Here is a 22,235-nt window from a genome sequence, read left to right as displayed (position 1 = left end):
GAGACGCAAATAATTCCATTACGATTCAATTCTATAAAATTGGTGTGCGTGTACCACCATCGGTCCAGCCTTAGTATTAATCAGTATAGGGTAACAAGATTCTGTACATATAATCGGATAGTCTCAGCGGGACGCGGGACACTTTATTAGATTGTCGCCCTAACCTGTCAGTGTGGCGACGTAGATGAAAAATATATAAAACCCAAGCATAATAAATGTATGTGGACTTGTATCGAATATAAATACGTTAATGAAATAATTAATATTAGAAGTATGGTTTGATGAATTTGATGACGTAAATTAGTAATTCTATTTTTAAAGTGATTATCAAATTATTGAAATATACTATATTTTGAGTAATCTTTAAGTATCGTGATGTCTCTGTCACTCTTAAACAAAACGTCAATGATGCGTGTCGTCATCTCACGTAGAATCTCATCTCACGTAGAATCTCATCTCATCAAATAGAATCAGGTCGTGAATGTTTCGGCACGGTAGTATGCGCAAGCGATCCCGTGACGTCCCCCGACAAGATGGAGTGGGTACCGCTGGTTTTTTAGTGGTGGGGGAAACACATAAATGTGTTTTTCCAGCGAGAAAAAAAAAAAAAAAAAAGGTCGTGAATGTTTCAATTACCAATACCATTAATGACAAATCAAGGTCAAAGTTATTTATTTGCGTTTACTCATCCTGTCATTGGAATAGGGTATATAGATCTATGTACCTATAGATAGGTGATATGTATGATGATATGATGACTTTCGTGGGGTAGTCGAACTACCTACAGTTTTCTTCAAAAAAAAATTGTGTTTGTGTACCACTCAGTAAAATATTTCAATGGCCAAATAGTAATACTTCATTTTCTTGTATTCCGTTTCGAGTATTTAGTTATAATCTAAATATTTTTAAGTGGATTATATTGCTACAATGACAACGGGCGAAGGTCACTAAGAATATCCTAAAAAAATTGCTTTAGATACGAAACCATACCAAATGACTTCAAAGATGTTCTATGGCAGGTTTATATTTATTTTAATACTGTAACATGATTTATAAGTAATTATATGAATCTACTCGATGAAAATTCGATTTTGATTCTGTATTTTTGCACTCTTATTCTAATAGGAAAAAAAATTTTCAAACTTCTGTAGTTAGAATTCTTTTACTGTCGGTTCTTTTCGGTACAACAAATTAAATTTAATCTTGTAAATGACAATTCAAAAGTGGTTGTATGAGCCTACTTGAACCAAAAATATTTTGATAAAGATTTTTAATGTCAACAGTCAAGCAAAAGTCATTGTAACGTCGTAGGGCGACAAAAATTCTTTTCCTGACCAAAATCCGACCGTTACACAATAGTGCTAACAAAAACTCGCCCACCTTGGCTGCCCCCTCCCGTGCCCCCGCACCCCGCGCCCACTATAAATTACTCTCCCAATGATTTTTAGTCCAAGCGACATATTCGTGTGATTTATAGTAGTCGCAAACAATGTGAACCGGTTACGGTTATGAAATCCGTGAACGCTGAGGGTGTTCTATGAAAAGCGTTTTTGTTTCCAATGTGCGCCTAGTAATTATTGCCGATACACATGGCACTTTATAGTTTTCGATTCGCCGTTTGACTGGCGTGATATGTGTCGATTTTTTATTTAGCTCGTGAATCTCTCTCGCTAAATGTAACAATATTGAAATGATAATAAATATTTTTTGTTTATATAACGTCCATGATGACTTTTATGTACTTAATATATGAAATTGTTTTGCCTTTTTATGGTATTTACATATGTTTTATCACTAGACAATTTGATCGTCCATTTGGTGTAATTTTCTAAAAACATACAATAGTTTATATATTTATAGAATAGGTAGGTGGACGGGAAAATGGGCCACCTAAAGGTAAATGAACTACCATAGACATTGGCATTGTAAGAAATGTCAACCATCGCTTACATAGCCAATGCGCCACCAAACTTGGGAACTAAGATTTTATGTCCCTTGTGCCTGTAATTACACTGGCTCACTCACCTTTCAAACCGGAACACAACAATATCAAGTATTGCTGTTTTGCGGTAGAATATCTGATGAGTGGGTGGTACCTACCCAGACGAGCTTGCACAAAGCCCTACCACCAGTAAAAACTATTATCTAAGCTATTGACGAGCTGTAATTGTTTAATCAACAAATTAGAAATAAAAGCGAACGCAAATAATGTTTGGTACATTAAAATTCATGTTTTTGTCAAATTGCGACAAATGTCTACAAATAACAAATATAATACTAATACAATAAATATAGTTTTCAGAGTCAAACCCACCTGCAGACGTGAAACTAAATATGACATTTTATCTCAATATATTAGTTACGGAACAAGACGTATAAGTTGCTATCGCCGTTATAGCGACGAATGCGACGAACGAAGGAAGATCTGTAATTCATTCCCATCATTACTCTCGCGACATTGACTGCTCCACACGCATCGCCAATAAAAACACGTCGGGACCTCCTGCCAGGATGTTTATTTTGTCACACCGCTCGCAGCGCACCCCTCGCCAAGGTATTATAATTATGCTCATTTGTTATTTTTGCTCCGTACAGCCAGCGGTACGCGCAGGCGCGATAAGCCGCTCTGTATAGGTGCGTCATTAAAGCGAGTTTTTTGATGCGCACGCGACTCCAGCCCGCATTATCTTTTTATCGTTGCACCCCATGCTCACGGATTATTCTGCTTTGCAGAGGTCCACAACTCGAGCTTTTTATTTTCAAATGAAAAAAAACTGAAGTTACAGATTAATATTATTTTTATTATGATTTAAACTAGATCTTTTTTTTAAATACTGTGATTTACGAATACCTACTAAAACATGTTTGTTTAAAAACAACACAATAAAATGATTGCAATGAATCTTTGTGTGTAACTTGCGAATTGATGATGGATTTTTGACAATCGATAAGCAAATATATAGTATCAAAATGTAGTATGTAGTAATGCAATAAGTACATTGTTTGTTTAAAAAAATAGTTTCTTCAGTTATCTTCAAAGTTGTATAACTTAAAAGGTTGTTAACCTCTGCCTAGGTGCACACTATACAATACGCGCGTGTCACCCGTATGTCGCCGAACAAATATTGCATTACCCCTCCCCCTCCCCGTGCGCGTCCCGCGGCACGCGTCACGTCACACGAGTCCATTGTCTTCTTCCCTGCGCTCGCGACGGTCACCCTACACCCCAGTCCTGGGGAAATAAGTGGCACTGATTTTTATTCGGTAACTTTTTTATTATTATTCGTGATATGCTTAATCATATCCCTCGTTGTTCTAATGGCCTTATGAGGCTACCGATCCCAAGGTTCTGGGTTCAAGTTCTGTATCTGTCCAACACCGGTTATTGACGCTTTCAAGAAATTCTCAAGAGCAGCCCGGAGTTAGCGGGTTAAAATTTAACGCCCGTGTCTCGGAGAGCATGTAAAGTTGCTCCCGCGCCTGATTCCTGTTGGGTCGATTGTCCTACTAAGAGAGTAAATAAGAACAAAGGGTATACCATTAAAACGCAATAATATAATGTTCAAAGACGGTTGGAAGACATTATTGATTATTATTAAGGATTATATTGTAAGCTATGTAATTTTAAGAAAGGTATATTGTACATAAATTTGGTTTTGATTTGACTATTTTATTAAAATATAAGAAAATCAATGAGAAGGGTAGTCAAATAAATTATAATTTTAAGGATAAAGATTTAAAAGGGCCGTGTGAATTGATTTGTCTGGCAGTTCGACTGGTGCAGTGGTAGCGAAATCAAAGGTACGATTTTTGTATTACAATAATATTAACTGTGTTAATGTATAATGTTATAATGTGATTTACATGAAATATATCTATATTTTATAGAATAGGAAGGCGGACGGGCATATGGGCCACCTGATGGTAAGTGGTCACCAACGCCCTTAGACATTGGCACTGTAAGAAATGTTGACCATCGCTTACATTGCCAATGCGCCACCAACCTTGGGACCTAAGATTTTATGTCCCTTGTGCCTGTAATTATACTGGCTCACTCACATTTCAAACCGGAACACAACAATACCAAGTACTGTTGTTCTGCTATAGAATATCTGTGTGTATATATGATGTGTATGTTTTGTTTTATTGTAAAAAAGGAATAGTAGACGCTAACAATATTCTCAAGATATGAAGTCCACGTTGTATCTCATTAATATTCCACTACATTCGACATAGATATATACACACAATCACCAAGAGGCATAATAAATACAATAAATATCTGATTGCCGTTACTTCTCCTATTAACATTTAACGTACTGTGCCGTTTGTACAAACAAACTCTTCAGATTTATACATAAGTTTAGATAAAACGATACAAGCCGACCCTTAATAGTCCAAAAAGTTTTAACTCCTTAATATTTTTTTTCATACTTACTACATATTATTGTTAATAGAAAAACATTGTAATATTGTTATTATTTAGTCAAAATAAAAAGCTTATAGGAACAAATTAGAAAACATACTATTACTAAACCGAATATCTCATCTCTCAGTCTCGTAAAGAGTCAAGAATGGTATGCAATTAAAGTACCTAATATACAATATTAACGAAGTATAAGTAACAGCCTTTAAAATCCCACTGTTGGATTAAAGCCGTTACACCAATTGCACGGAAAACTTGGAGCTATTTCCGCAACGCTACTCTAATAGGTGAAACCAACTTCACCGCTGGAAGCGAGAAGAACTATAAACACAAATTAAGTATATAATATCAATGCTGTTTGTACGAGTAATATATCGATTAAAGTTCATGTGTTCGAACGGCCATGTCGGCCACGTAACCTTTACATAGTTTAACAATACGAAGCAAAGAAATGCTTAATGTCGACCGGTCAGTTTATTAATAGCTCTCTCTCTCTCGCAAGATTTCATACAGTTTTATTCTCTACCAGAATATGGGTAAGGTTATCTTCTTCCCCATATCTCAACGCGTCAAAACCAAACCAAACACATTTACCAGTCATTTATCGTTAAAAAGGTACAGAAAGAGCACTAAGAGAATATTTATTTAGAAATGGCATATTATAATTTCACCAAAAATACAGTTTTATCATAGTAATATTGTAATAGTAATACGAGCGTATAAATATATATTTGTAAGCAATTACATTCCGTTTTTAAATATACATTGTAGCATTGAATTGAATTTGAATTAATAATGCATATAACATATAATAATAATATTTTTTTTCTTGTAAAGAAATGAGATATAAAAAAAAACCGGCTGAGTTTCATTCGTCTGTTCTTCTCAGGTCTGAGGTGTTTTTTTCCGAACCGGTGGTAGATTTATGACAATCAATAAGCAAGTGTAACGCTTCTATATTGAATAAAGATTTTTGACTTTGACTTTGACACGACCATCTGATCCCAAATTAAGCTTGTACAGAGCTTGTACTATTTAAACCAGAAAACTGATATACTACATATACTATTTTTCTTTTGTAAATACATACTTATATAGATAACTACATCCAGACTCAGGACAAACAGACATATTCACACACACAAATATCTGTCCTGGGTGGGAATCGAACCCACAACCTTCGGCGTGAAAGGCAAGCATCCACCAACCACGCCAACCGGCTCGTCACATATCCCTTCCAATATAAGCCCTGTGCTATGAAGACTCTTTCTAAAGGGGACCTTTTTGTCCGTCTGTCTCAATTGCGAAGGTAATTTTAATAGTCCAAATTAATAATTTCCTCAACCCGCATGCCGGCCCATTCGCTGATTGTTGGCCCTTTATCCCTTTGTGTTTAATTGGGTCTTATTTTACACTTATTTTGGGAATTCATAATGTACCACTAATTTATCGTAGTATATTTTTTTTACCGACTCCATGCAAGTTTTTATTGAAATAAGCGACGAATAAATTGACTCATTGTTGTTTTTTAAAATTTTATTGCTACTTGTATAACACCTTTCCGCCTTTCTTTGTCTTTAGTATTTTTAGCAACACGCTTTGTTCCAACTTAAATGAAAATTTGCTTTTTTACCTTTTCCACATGACAAAGTTCTAAGTTTATTTAACGACTTGCCACTCAACAATCCTCCGATGAATCGATGCGGATTGTATGTTTCGTTCCCTGTGCTTGCCTTAAAATTATAAATTTATACTTGTCACTTACATATTTATATTTTGTGTTTATGTATTTGTATGTGTGAGTATAAATAAAATTATTATCTGCTTTATATTTGTAGAAATTTATGCAAATCTTTTCTTTTTTGTATATATAGATATTGATATCTTATTGTTGGTTAGTTATTTTGTGAGTAACGTGTTTCTGAATAAAGATTTTCTTGCTTTATTTCTATATCGAAATTCGTTCAATAGCGCTATGTACCTACGTTACTTCCCTATGAAATTACTAAAATATATTTGTTACATACTAACATAATATTGATATATACTTATATATAGTAACGTTACGTTTCAGATTCTATTCCTCACAAAAGTAATCATAATAATATAAAATCTTAATTTTTTATAATATTACTTACGTGTAGTACCAATTAATATTTGACTTTATTACGTATACGATGCCTACGTTGTGTTCGTCTGACTGGTTTCAGCAACGGTTGCCAATTTCAAGGTGACTATCCAACTGTGCAGGATATATTATAGTGCACAAGTTTTGGCTCCTGGGTCCTGGGTTCAAATCCCTGGGTTCAAATCTGCAGCATTATGCCTAGCCACAAGACCAACGAGGTAAGTCGATTAAATAACTTATAATAAGATTATGATTGAAAAATTGACAAATTAAATACAATGGTATGCAAAATCCTAAAAGAAACATTTCCTACACGATTTTATCTCAAAAGTAGCGTTTTATGAACGTTTCAACAAAGCCCCTGAATCTCACCTAACCACAATACTCGAGGCTAAACTATAACACGTCGTACATGCGGGCTAACTATTAGCGAGGGCACCTTTACAAAGGGCTTTATTTCATTTTACACGTTTTAAGTTACGACCAGGGGACGACTAACGTTTTAGTTAGTTCTTTGTGACGAAATTATTCGGTTTATCAGCGGAAATAACCCTTTAGTGACAGTGTCGGCAAATAGCCAAAGATACATAGTACGGACTTATATGGATACAAATAGTTGTATAGTTATTACTTTTATTTATAGAATAGGAAGGCGGCCGAGCATATGGGCCACCTGATGGTAAGTGGTCACCAACGCCCATAGACATTGGCATTGTAAGAAATGTTAACCATCGCTTACATCACCAATGCGCCACCAACCTTGGGAATTAAGATGTTATGTCCCTTGTGCCTGTAATTATACTGGCTCACTCGCCCCTCAAACCGAAATACAACAATACCAAGAACTGCTGTTTTGCGGTAGAATATATGATGATTATTGCCTGGTGGTTAGCTAATCGTGGGTTCAAAGTCCAATTCCTCTATCAAAAATTATGTTATTCTGCCAAACACTTCTCAGCCTGTGTATACCCTTGTGGATTATAAGAATATCTGCTGTGCACTTGTCTAGTCTCCGTTGAATAGCCGTCGTGTCGGAAATCAATCAGTATGGCAATACTGCCTTTGTTATTTCGGAGTAACTAAATATTAAGTCAATATGTAAGGAAAAAGCAACACACATAATGCTAAAAAATATGAATTTTGAAATTATATACATATTTATATAAACCATTTATTCAGGACGTGAAACAGGACAAGATGATAAAATGGCGCAGAGATGAAGAATACAGGTTCAAAGTATAACGTCGTAACTCCACACTTGTATCAACCAACCCGCACTGGAGCAGCGTGTCAGAATATGCTCATAACCATCTTCTCAAATGCCTTACCTCAGCAGAAGTATATTAACAGACTGTTACTTATATAAATACTTACAAATATATTTTATGTAAATAAAATACGTCTAAAACACTTTATGCTAGTTTCACATTCAACTAAGATAGACCCAGTCAATTCAAACAAGATTCGCTTAAGTCGAAATAAACGACAAGTCGTAACGGTTCCGAGTATAGATTAGAGTTTCAATTGAACGGTAGTTAAGGTGATCGGCCGGCAGGTGGCCCGTGACTCAGTCGACAATTTAGTTAATAGAAATCATGAAGAGAACATGGTGTGGTATAGAGATGTTATTGACACAAATATTATTGAATAACATTCAGTGTTTTTTTAGGTAATTATTTTTAAGCCTAAGTAGTGCTATCTATCGCTAAATAGAATATCAGTATTAATAGTTGGTTACGTATCTATTCAAACATGTGTTAAAGCTTTTTAGCAATAGATAGATATAGAAGAGAAATAATAATAATCAGTCTGATGTTGTAAGCCTCTAGTATAAAAATGTAAAAAAAAATAAGTTTGATATATAACTTGTTAGGACGTATATTGAGAATATCCAGCAGTTAAATATATTAAAAAAATATATAATAGGAAAACTTACCTAGGCTTTCAATGAAAAGTAACACATTTTATTGATCATGATAATTAAAACCATTTAGCGTAAATATATAATACTTAAGTAGCGCTCAAAAAGCATTTTAATTTTAAAACGATTCAGTACTCGAGGTCATTAATACTTTATAAACGACCTTTATTAGAAAACACGAACGTCGACTCCACGACACCTATAGCTTAGTGACCCACACATCTGATTGGCTTAGTTCAGAGACATGAGGCAGGTACGGGCTCTGTAATTGACTCAACTGACAACTCATTTAATATAGTTATTGCTACGTAAGTGTATATAGCCGAGATGGCCTAGTGGTTAGGATGCGTGAATCTTGATCAATGATCTTGGGTTCAAACCCGGAAAAGCACCACTGAATTTTCATGTGCTTAAGTTGTGTTTATAATTCATCTATTGGTTAAGGAAAACATCGTGAGGAAACCTGCATGTGTCTAATTTCATTAAAATTCTGCCACATCTATATTCTACCAACCCGCATTGGAGCAGCGTGGAAGAATAAGCTCCAAACCTTCTCCTCAAAAGGGGAGGAGGCCTTATCCCAGCAGTGGGACATTCACAGGCTGTTATTGTACTGTAAGTGTATATAACAGACATTATCTCTTATTATGTATTAAGTAAATATGAATAATATGTACAATATTACAACTGTCGTTTTGGTATTTATGTATATAGTTGCTCGATAACAATATTGTATTTCAATAATTTTATTATTTACTTAACACTATTACAAAATATAAATAATGTCCTCCAGACCGATTTCGGCCACGGCGGCCAATCTCAAGAGAGATTAGCCAACTACGCAGGAGATATTATAGTGCACAAGTGTGTGCGCAAACACAGGTGCACTCTCTATTCCTTAACTCTCATAATCCGATGGGACGGCAATTCGACACGACCGGAAAGAGTTCAGGCTCAGGACCAACGGCTTTTTTGCTTTCCGAGGCACGGGAGTGTTCACACTTCCAACTTCCAGACTCCGGGCTGCTACTGAGAATTTTTCTGACAGAAAAACCCAATAACTTTTTAATGGCCCGACCTGGGAATTGAACCCAGGACCTCCGGGTCTGCGGCCTTATATCAAGCCACTAGACCAACGAGGCAGTCAAAATACAAACAAAATATATAGATTGTATAAAAGGTTGCCTTAATGTTGAAAGGGCTTCTACCAGGCAAACCTAAAAAGTGCATGGAGCGTTAGTAGATGTGCAAAATAAATAAATAAATATTAGAGATAAAATGAAATATTACCTAAATATTAATACTATAAAAGCAATAACTTTTATATCTATTCATCTAAATGTTATGGGTCGTTTACGAATTTATATATGTTTAATAGATTTATACTAAAAATACTTAAACATTAAAAATTGCTAACAGTTGTATGTAGTTCTCTCGTGCTTTAAAGTATATAATATTGTTCAATCTGTAAGACAATATACCAGTGCTATATTGGGTTGCGTGTGCGCAACTCCCATTGAGTCAATTGCCGTCGCGAAGCATGCGGGCTTCGTGGAACATGACCATTATAAATTGTTAACCTGGGGTTCGGCTGTTCGGAGTAAAGATAATTGTTAAGGCGCTTGAGATAAACATTCAATTTGTTGATGAAAGAGTTGAGAATTCGTTATAGTACATACACGAACTATGAAATATTAATTGAAACCGAAATTCAAATACGCTCTTATAAACACTTTTGAATGAAATTTTAGAAGATTAAATGGAATGTAAAGATATCACCGGTTTGTGGGTTCTACTGAGAATATTCTAATGAATTTCTTGCTAATTGCTATTGCTGCTGCTTGCTTGCTAGGCTAGGTTTGTATTCTGAACGCAAAACAACGCACGTCTATATGTAAGCGCATAGAGCACAAATTAGTAACGGAAATTTAACTTTAATTAGAGAATATGTAACAATAGTTAAGTATAAGTAAATATTATTATACAAAATGATTTTAATAATTTATATTATAATGTATTTAAAAACATTATTTTACTTCTTATTTATAACAGCACTTTCTAACAATGTGACAACAATTGAAATTGCATACAAATCGAGCCAAGGCAAAAGCTGTTGAATCATTGATCTTCAATAATCGTTGCTTGAAAATTATCAACATCCAGAAATTCTGATTTAAGAATTTCAATTCGTATTAATATTCCGTAACCGTAACCGTAACAGCCTGTGAATGTCCCACTGCTGGGCTAAAGGCCTCCTCTCCTCTTTTTGAGGAGAAGGTTTAATATTCTTCTTTCTATTAATATCACTAATACAATAATACTCCTAGTAAGATATTTTTAATAAAATTCATCATCATTCATACATCGAATATATTAAATTTGCATAAAGTATGTTAAACATGTCCTCATATAAGTCATCTCATTGTCCTAATTTCTTCCAACAGAGTAACTCATTAAACGTTTCAACAATATATAACCTCACCTCAATTATATTTCGTCACTTAATACCACGGCAGATGTCAACCCGTATCCTGCATGCACTCAATTACACGGCGGTAACTATACCCCAGAGTTAAAAGAATCCCAGGTGTATCGTTTTAAAGATTTATTGTTGGTATGAAAGTTCTATAACTCAGTATAGATTTTATTTTATTATTATATGAAGATTTTATATATATATATATTTATAGAATAGGAAGGCGGACGAGCATATGGGCCACCTGATGGTAAGTGGTCACCAACGCTCTTAGACATTGGCATTGTAAGAAATGTCAACCATCGCTTACATATCCAATGCGCCACCAACCTTGGGAACTAAGATGTTGTATCCCTTGTGCCTGTAATTACACTGGCTCTGCAGTCTCTGGACTCACCCTTCAAACCGGAACACAACAATATCAAGTACTGCTGTTTTGCAGTAGAATATCTGATGAGTGGGTGGTACCTACCCAGACGAGCTTGCACAAAGCCCTACCACCAGTATTATTATTATTAAGTATTAACATTATTTCATTGTAACTTATTTTGCGGCGTGTAAGCATATATGCTTACTTGGTATTGAGATGTATATTTTAACTGGTCATCATTGTTGTCCCAGCAGATTAAGCAAGTAAATCTTTATAGAAGGTTGTTGATTAAAATTCGGACAAGTACCATTGAGTTTTCATATAATTAATCTTCTTATCAGTGGTAAAGAAATACAATATAGAAACTGCAGGCATCAGATGAAATTTTGCAACATGTACATGCCTTGTATACTAATTTATATAGACATGCAGGCGAGCAACGTACGAAATGTGGCCTCGCTAACTGCTGGCGTTGGACATTAATTAGCTGTTATTAAACTTTTTTTGTGTTTTAAGCGATATACATTTTTTATATTAATTCAATTAAGATTAATCTAGACTTATTATCTTATAATATTAAATAAGTAGATATTTCTTGTATATATGTATACATATACATATATAGTGTACGGCTCTAAACAAATGTCCCAGGATATTATTATTATTATTTAATAAATAATAATAATATTATTTAATAAATAATAATAATAAATAATAATAATAATATCCTGGGACATTATTCACACACAGCTGTGTGATCCAAAACTAAGCAGAGCTATGGAAACCAGACAACTGATATACTATTTATACCACTTTTCTTAATATATACTTAAATAGATAATTACACCCAGACTCCGGAAAAACAGATATGTTCATGCACACAAATGTCCGTCCTGGGTGGGAATCGAACCCACAACCATCGGCGAGAAAGGCAAATATCTACCAACCACGCCAACCGACCTGTCAAAAATATAACAAATATTATTAAAGCAGAGCGAAGTTCGGTCTCGCTGATTTTATTAATGATTTTTGACAATTTATATAATATACAATCATGACTAGTAACAATAATCAAACAATATCAAAAATTTTCTCCCTTTTTTCAAGTGTTATTATAACAAACAATCAAGACATAAGCACACATTACAATAATTTAAAACACTCCGCATGCTATCAAAAACCATAATCTAGCATTAAGAGATGACCCATTTTCATTTACCCAACCGAAACTCAAACACCCAAAAATAATCGTCGGGTCTCTTCGGCCCCGCAAACATTGCAGGGTTTAAGCAATTAATGTTATGTCGAACGAATGTTTTAATAACTTGCGATACTCAAATTGTTTGCACGTCGTAGGTGATTACGGTACGTGATCCGGTATTAACCGGTTAACATTTTGTTACGAGGTTACTTATGGGTAAACGTGGGCTTTACATTTTGTTAAGTGATTATGTTGATGATTTCTGTTTACTTCTATACATATAAATAAAATTAGTGTCTCTTTGATTCCAAAATAATTACCTCTTTTAAAGTTAATATGATTACCTATTTGCGAGTTACCAATACCAAAACTTCTCTTTCTATATTTTTTTATTGGAGACTACCGCTGCTAAAATTTGTATATTTTACAACTACAATCCAAAAAAGCATCATGTACGTTAATATGGCCGATATTGAAGGATTTGTTTCATAAACTGAACCACGTTAGCGAAGCTACGCGTTTTGGAAATTACAAATCAATCGTTTTATGTGTACATTATTCTTAATAAAATTGTTTTTTTTTTAATGTTTCCACTATAAACATAATCCATCCTCAAAAATTTGATTGAATGTACGCTCCAAATAAATAATTATCAATTTTCAATAGTCCGTATTAACACGCAACCATCTTGGATCTTTACTGAATCTAAACTAAAAAGAACAATTAAAATTGGCTTATAAACAAAAATTTATATCCAAAATAAATACATAAAAAATATGTACAAATAAATTAAGAGATTTAAAAGATTCCTTCTTTTTTAAATTAATCATAATTCAAATCGTTACTTGTTTTTCATTACATAAATGCATCACAAGAGAACAATCACTATACAGCTTTATATTTTAATTGAACAAAAGTTTTTAATCGTTTATACATATATTTACACGAATTTACGAATCTTTTATATTTTACAAGAAAATATTTTGTCTGAGCTATCGTTAATAAAATTATCAAGCTAGCAGTGTGAAATTTATGGAAATTCAAACCCTGGAACAGTTGTATTAAACATTTGGAAATCTTTGTTCCGTTTGCAATTGAAACACGTGAACCTTGAATGAAAACATTTTTAAAACATACAGCATCCCGTCTCATTGCCTCCACCGATAAAAGGCTAATTCATTTATCGCCCAAAGAATCGGAAAATCTTCTGGCATTCTAGCCATCATTCCACGGTTATTGTACAGTAGCTATTTTAAATATTGTATTGTATGTACTTATTTAAATAAATTCCTCAAAGTAAATTATTCATGTGCAATATAATTAAGTGTTATACGCACAATTTAATCATCTTTTTAATTCCCCATCAGTTCCACGTATATGATCTCCACCCGACTTGTTGTTTAACGTACAAAATCAATTGAAGAACCACTAAACCGAGCCCCTCTTAACATAGAAACAGCTATTGAGAATTAATATCGAGCCAGTAATAATAGGTAGGTACATTTACTTGTGTCAATATTCAAACTTGCATTGTAACATGAAACATTATTATAACATCATTTGATTTTAATCTCTATTGTATCTTAGTTATAAAGCTTGTTTTCGTTTGGACGTTATTTAGTATAAAGTTAGTTGGCTTTAGTACACACTAAGAGGGGTTCATAACAATTTGAATGTATTGTTTGAAGGCAAACACTCTGATACATCTTCGCCCTCAGGTGAAGCTAATAACTTGGGCACAAACACACATACACTTCCGCACATCCGGGTAATCGGATGTTATGAGTTGAGTTAATTTCTAAGTTGAGTAATATATTCATAAGTTGTACGTTATAGAAATTTAGGATTTATTATTAAATCATTAAAAGTAAAGTAACAACTTGCACTGTACATTACCCACATATGGGCTTTTGCCCAACGTACAAGCTTTTCAGGAGAAGGCGCTTATTGCACCACACTAAAGGGTAGATAGACACGTGCAAAATTTGATCTGACCGTTTTCCTTCACCGCCGGTGCACGAGATGAATTATAAACGCAAATTAAGTACATGAAATCTCATTTTCATTTTTCCCGACCATATTATATTTATGTATATCAATAAAAATAATGGGATCATAATAAGTACGTAAAAGGTTTTTAATATATGAAAAAGTAAAAAGTAACATCAAACTAGCCGCATTGGGACATTTTGAGGATGAAGACATATCTCTGTTTGAGGCGAAGGTTTTGAGGTTTATTCCATCACGCTACTCTAATGCGGGCTGTTGGAAATAAATGTAGCGGATCCATGCAGGTTTCCTATCGACGTTTTTCTTCGCCGCCGAGTACGAGATGAAATTTCATAATAGATATAATTACCTTTTACATACATATAATGATCCCATCACATAAATTTGATTGGTACACATTTTTACCTTTTCTTTAATGTCACACTTAAAATTATGTTTATAGAGCATATAGAATCAAAGGCACCGCACGATCGCATATTGAAAAGGCTAAGCAAATTCATGTAGAACATTAGCTAACATCGTAAGCAGAGTTATTCCCCTCGCTCGCATAATGTTACTGTTATTGGGCGTATTATACGTGAACACGCACAGACACACGGCACATTGATAAGCGACGGCGGTTAACTTGTCAAAAGCGACCAAAATTATATCAATAATTTGTTTTATATTAATAATACTTATTAAAATTATTTGTATTAGTCTACAGGAAAGCTTATAAGGCTGAAGATCTCAAGCTATTGGTACAAACCCTGAGTCAGGATAGTAAATAGTTATGAAAAATTTGCCTTGAGCTCTGCGGTCTTGTTTATGAAGATGAAGGAAGCACATATATTTGCGCTTACACTCGTGCATAGTAACATGTCATGCCCAACTGACGTGGCTGTTGCCGGTGACATCATCATTACATATAAAACAGAAATAATCGTTTTTTTTACATACACGAAGATGAGTCTTTGACCTGACATGCTATTTACTAGGTGATACTATTGGGATGGATCCCGTTCATGAACTACTATTTCTAGTAGCAATAAACAGCCGTATGCCGCTCAGTAACTCAGCTGAAACGCTCTCCTGTGTAATGTGAACTGTTCTAGCTTATCAAAGGTAGGCACTACACTTGTATTACCTACTTGTATATGTTTTCTTCATATAACAATACTCGGGAACGACTGTTTGTCGACACAGACGTATGTTACTGCCTCGTCTCACGAGATTGGACGGATTCGAACGATCAGTTAAGAAATTAGAGTGGGGAAATCAAATAAATGAATTTAGATGAATTTGTTTTTATTTAACTATAGATATATAAACCTATATACAGAAAAGAGAGTAAGAGTTTTATATCACAAGAACAGAATTTTGGATGTTGTCGCTGAAATGCGAAAGCTTGAAAGATACGACTCATCTGATAAATACTCCTGTCCCTCTAGGCTGCCCTTTTGAGACATATAGATGACTTTGAACCTATAGATCTCCTTAAGGAGTATATTAAGGTCATGAGGAGACATTTAAGGTCTTTTATTTTTTTATGTATTTATTTTTAAGTGAAATATATAAAGTAAATTAATTTAATAAATATAATTATTAAATTATTGTCAACATCTCACCCCTAATATGATCAATGGTTTTCATCGAGAACGTCGTATTGTTTTCCATTACGGTGTGATTTTTCCCATCATCGCCGCTACATGTCTGTTAATTGAATGTGCAGTGAAAGGGTTCAACCCTTGCAAGATTTATCCCGCGACCTTATTCTGATTTCAGCAAATTATATTTATTTTCGAAATACTGTCGTATATGGATGGTGTGGATTTTTCGTAGACATTTTTATGTGATATTATTATTACGACAGAAGGAAGTACAACTAGAAAATTCAAACAGTACAATAAAAACATTAAAATAACTTATTCATTCTATTAATATTTATATTATCATTCCTTACATAATCAACGAACCAACATCTTAGTTCCTTTGACTAATATTGTCCCTTGTGCCTTCAATTACACTAGCTCACCATGTATATCAGAACATAGCAATAGCAAGTATTGCTAATTACCAGTAGAATATGTGACGGGTGTCGTGGAGGGGTTAAGAGGTATGAGAGATACATCTAAAAATTTCGTCATAAAACCTTATTCGTAACTTTGCTTGCAGTGTATAACTGTTTTGTTAATGCATATAATTATAATTTGTTTACGTTTTTTTTTTACATATATACAATAAGATGATTTTCTTCACGTCTCTTACACGTCATATTTTTTTTTACAATTAATAGGCCAGCGTTTGACCGTTGACTTGCCTGATGTTAAGCATCGACACGGTCTAGGATGTAGCAGGCTTGCCTATAAGAAACCTGTTTACTCTGGATTTGAAGACACCAACATTGTAACTATCAGGAAATACGGACTCTGGCAAAGCATTCCACAGTTAAATAATCATATAGCGGTTGAGTAATATATGTTTTGATATCTTTCGAATTAAAACTTACTGGTGATAGAAAGAGATAATCAGCGTTTAACTGTTTACCCGATACAGAACGTTTCTTGATAAAATCGTGAATTATTATTCCCTTATAAGTGTTTTTTATAAAACTCAAACCATTATTTAAAACATTTTAATGAAGAAACTTCTCACAAAAGTTGAATAGTGTATAGATTTAAGCTATTTATTAAGAACACGATTACATAAAACTTGAGCCGCAATTTATGTTATGGCATATGGAATGTTATATATTTACATTTATACGGGTTTATGGTACAATAAATGGAATAATATATATTCGTAAATAGAATAATCCCTTCGACACCTACTCATTCTACCTACGCCGGCGTCCCCGAGGAGGCGGCTCAATCAATCGCGGACAAAGAACGCTGGTTAATATTATATCGAATAGCATAATATACATGAAGATATAAAGATTTATAGATACACATACCATACGTCTAGATTTTGAACGTAACTTGAACGCTATTACTAATACTATATGAGTATTTAAATGCGATATTAACGCTGTCTGTCTGTTACGCTTTTACAGCGAAATCACTGAACAGATTTTGATGAAATTTGGTATGAAGCAAACTTGAATCCCTAAGAAGGATATAGGCTACTTTTTTATAACAAACAGTAACAGTAACAGCCTGTTAATGTCCCACTGTTGGGCTAAGGCCTCCTCTCCCTTTTGAGAAGAAGGTTTGGAGCTTATTCCACCACGCTGCTCCAATGCGGATTGGTAGAATACACATGTGCCAGAATTTCAATGAAATTAGACACATGCAGGTTTCCTCACGACGTTTTCCTTCACCTTCAAGCACGAGATGAATTATAAACACAAATTAAGCACATAAACATTCAGTGGTGCTTGCCCGGGTTTGAACCCACGGTCATCGGTTAAGATTCACGCGTTCTCACCACTAGGCCATCTTGGCTTTATAACAAACACATGGAGGTATTTAAATCCCTAAACTAGTTACTAACAATGAAACCTGGGAACGTTATGATGTTTCATCTATGAAATCTGGATAATATTATTATTATTATCGAAATTGATTTCATATTTTTATTAAGTTCAAGCTATGGAGTACATGTTTTTTTATATATTTTTTTAATGAAATAGGCAGACAGACTAGCAAATGGGCCGCCTGATAGTAAGTGGCCACCACCACACATAGACATTAGCTATGAAAAAGTATTAACCATTCCGTACATCACCAATGCGCCACCGACCTTGTTAACTATAGTTAAACTATATATAACTAACTATGTATAACTATAGTATTGTTAATATAGTTACACTAACTCACTCACCTTTCAAAGCGGAATACTAAATATTACTGTTTAGTGGTAGAATAACTGATGAGTGGGTGGAACCTAACCAGACGGGCTTGCACAAAGCCCTACCACCAAGTAAAATTACTAAAGTTATGTTACAGAAAAAATATTGTTTCTTTAAACTTAACTACCTTGGTTTTCGAATGCTTATATTGTATAATGTTTATTTTCATATGTATAATTTAAAGATGTCTCGTGCCTGTTTTCTAATGTAATCCGATACAGTTACATAAGTATTGTTTCATATATGAGCCACGTAGGCGGCGGCGTGCACCTGCCTGCTGCTCAAATATTAAATCGGAGGGATACTTACGAGCGGTACGTGTGTTCCTTGCTGGGACGTTATCGTAATCGGTAAAGTGGTATAAGTTTTATTTTCAGAAATTTGGTCTTATACAAAATGTTATTAATATTGTCAAAGTTTGTGTGTGGGATGTTTCTCAAGACACTCGCAAGATTTATACCATTTAAATTGATATAAAAAAGTAAAGAGACATATATAAATATTTATTTTCGACATGTCTTGTGGTAAGGCTCTGTATAGTCGTGTCTAGATAAGTACAGTGGTACCTTCATTCATCAATTAATTTTTCTACCGCCAAAAACAATTATATAATTTATACATATTTTACAAAATTTGTATTTTTTTGTGTATATATAAGCATTTATATACAATGTTGCTGTTTTCCGGTTTGTCAGATGAGTGAGCTAGTGCAAAAATAGGCACCATTGATAACATCTGAGAACCTATCTTGTTTTCGCAACGCATTGACGATGCATGAGTGGTTTATCCTTTCTACATTGCCAATATATTTACATGAAAGTGACAACTTACCATCAGGTAGTATATTTGCCTACCATGAATACCAGTCTGCCTGCCAAGAAAAAATAAATCCCTTAAAAAATAAATTTACGTAACATCCTCGACTTTGATACAATTTTATTATATGTAAAGATGGATAATGCGTCTAATTTAACTCTCAATCGCTTCAATTGCTACTCGTTTTATGTTCAAGCAAATGTCGCGTCGCTGCCAACTGCACCATGACGCGCTGTTCGCTGCCCCGTGCTGCCTCCGCGCGCTGCCCGCTGCCAACTCAATATTAAATCCCAAGAGTTCCGTGTCAAGGATGCCTGCCATTGAGATTAAACGACGCGGTAAGTCTGCTTGTTCACTAAACTACGTAATTTATGTGCAAGACAATATCTATTGCAGTTCGAAATGTTTTTTTGTTTAATTTTATTAGCTTTCCTGTTTCTTTTTAAATTGCTTAAGACATTACAAACTTAAGGAGTTTATTAAGAATAATTTCGTGACGAATCAATTATTTATGACCGGAAATATTTCAAATTCCTAACAGCTTCAGAGGTACGGAATTGTATGCACTGCTAACTTCTAAGAAAAATTAAATAACTGTTATTAAACCGATCCTGACTTTGAACTCAGGACCTCGGGATATCGCATCGTGGAGTATCAAAGTGTCATATTTGATGTTATAGCAGAATATAGATTTATGTACATATGTATATCGTATGAACTAAAACGTTTCCCAAAATAGTGATGTCTCTTAAAAATTTTCAGTACGAGCCTCCAGAGAGCAAACATATAAGTCAAAGCCTACAAAGGTTACATAGCTAAGAGGTTTAAAACAAAATTTCTCTTCGCAACATTACTGAGCCCTCGGGATGTATACGAATACCTTGACAAAAGTTAATATCTTGAGAAGGCCTCTCGGTGCGGTCACTGAAACAGCGATTTGTGTGTGTATAATTTACCTATATTATATGTTGCCGTGAAGTTTGAAAAATTTTAACCAAAAAAAAAACGAAATTGTCGAAGCGTCATTTTTAGACTAATTATAACAACGTCATATCGGAATTCATTTTATTAAAATTAAAGATCGAACAACTCATCAAATGTCACCAGATGTCCTAATTCCTCTGGACTAATATTTTTTTTTTATATATGTACTTTGTTTTTTACTGCAAATTTGTCTCGCTCAATACAGTAGTCTTCTCCGTAAATTTTAAAATCAGAACACTTTTGATACTTTGCTAGAAAGTCCTTAAGCTTTGACATGAATTTAATATAGACAGCTCTTCAAATCAGAACGATAGAAGAGGGTTACTTATATTTTTATATTTATAAATCTTTTTAAAAATGTAAACACAATAAATCAAACATAATAAATCGGTATTGTGAATTATATCTGCATATTGAATGGCCCCAAGTCTTAAGGTCGTAGTTTCATTTGCATAGTTTACAAGTGGTCCACGCATTTAATTGTTCACTCCAACCTTGGACGGGGTAAATTTATACCATTCGTGAGGTAAAACCCTCATTCCTATTGTTTGCCCATTTGTGATACATTTCCGGTCCACGGGTCCACGTGTTACATGTGACGATCCTGTCTTTATTTTAATTTAAGATTTTACTTGATGGTACGTCTGAGTAGGTACCACCCACTCAACACATATTCTACCGCAAAACAGCGGTACATACACACATAAACGGTACATACATACAACAAAAAATACTTAGTACCAATTGTTGTGTTTCGGGTTGAAAGGTGAGTGAGCCAGTAAAATTACAAATACAAGCGGTCTCTATCGAATGTATCACGGTGAGTGCTCTGAGGAATTATTCTCCCTCATTCCTGCTTCCCCTTTCCTTCACAAGTCTACGCGTGCTGGCTCTCGATGTCACAGTCTAATTGTGACATCAATTCCATCGCGCAAGAAGAAATTTGGCAACTCTTTTCTTTGTCGCACCACTAAAAATGCAATTCCTTACCAGCACACACTTACAGCTCTCACAACCTGGGTTCCTTCAAACGAGGCATGACGAGGCATATTGGGTGCAAAACATTGTTTCCGACTGTACTGGCCATCGTCGTCCATGAGTTGAGTCATTTGCTTTCCCGGTTTACATATTAAAAAAAAAACAAGGGACATTACTTCGTAGTTTTCAAGGTTGGTGGCGCATTGACGATGTAAGAAATGGCTAATATTTCGTACAGCTCCAGCGTTCGTAATGTCTAGGACGATGGTGACTATTCACCACAAAGTCACTCATTTGTGCGTCCTCCAATTAATAAAAAAAAAAAACAGTTTCGAATTCCAGTTCGGAAGTTATTAGATTTTTCAGTCTAGAAATTCTTGTTAGTTTAAGTAACATATTATTTGTCCGACTGGGCTTCAATAAATATAGAGATTATGTATGTTAACTGCCTCCGCTATTTCTATAGTAACAATCGTAGTATAGATAAGTACATATGATACACATCAGTGTCGTGACATAAGGTGTGGCTTAATGAGGCGTCTCGTGAGTGCTGAATTTTGCGGTCACATGACGCAATGGGTTTGATCATTCCATCTCAGCATAAATCATAATCCGTAGATTGTTACGAGTATCTTGTGTAACTTGTCATATTTAATGTTCATCTTTATTGGAAGCTGAAATGGCCTAATAGTAAGAACACGTGTTTCATAATTGAAGATTGCGGGTTCAAACCCGAAATTTGACATTTTTGACGATATTAAGCTACCCGTGCCTCGCAAAGCAAGTGAAACCATTCGTTTCACGTTAACTCTCTTCGTTCATTTTGTTGTCCCAATAAATAATAATAATGAGGGAATAGAGCGTGCTCCTGTGTATGCTCACATACTCGCTTTATAATACATTCTTTCTAGTGTGCTATCAGTGGTAAATGGACACCAAAACCGTAATTGCCAATATTATTATCATTATCATTTTAGTTGAGTAACCTAAGAAGAACAGAAGATGGCATCAGCCAAATTCATCTATTGCTAGACATAGGCCTGGCAATGCCAGCGAGTCCGTTCTTCGGCTTCCTACACCATCCACCTTATAT

This window comes from Nymphalis io, chromosome 6 (genome assembly GCF_905147045.1).
Source record: "Nymphalis io chromosome 6, ilAglIoxx1.1, whole genome shotgun sequence".
NCBI classification, from domain to species: Eukaryota; Metazoa; Arthropoda; class Insecta; order Lepidoptera; family Nymphalidae; genus Nymphalis; species Nymphalis io.
This window is presented reverse-complemented; position numbering follows the sequence as displayed.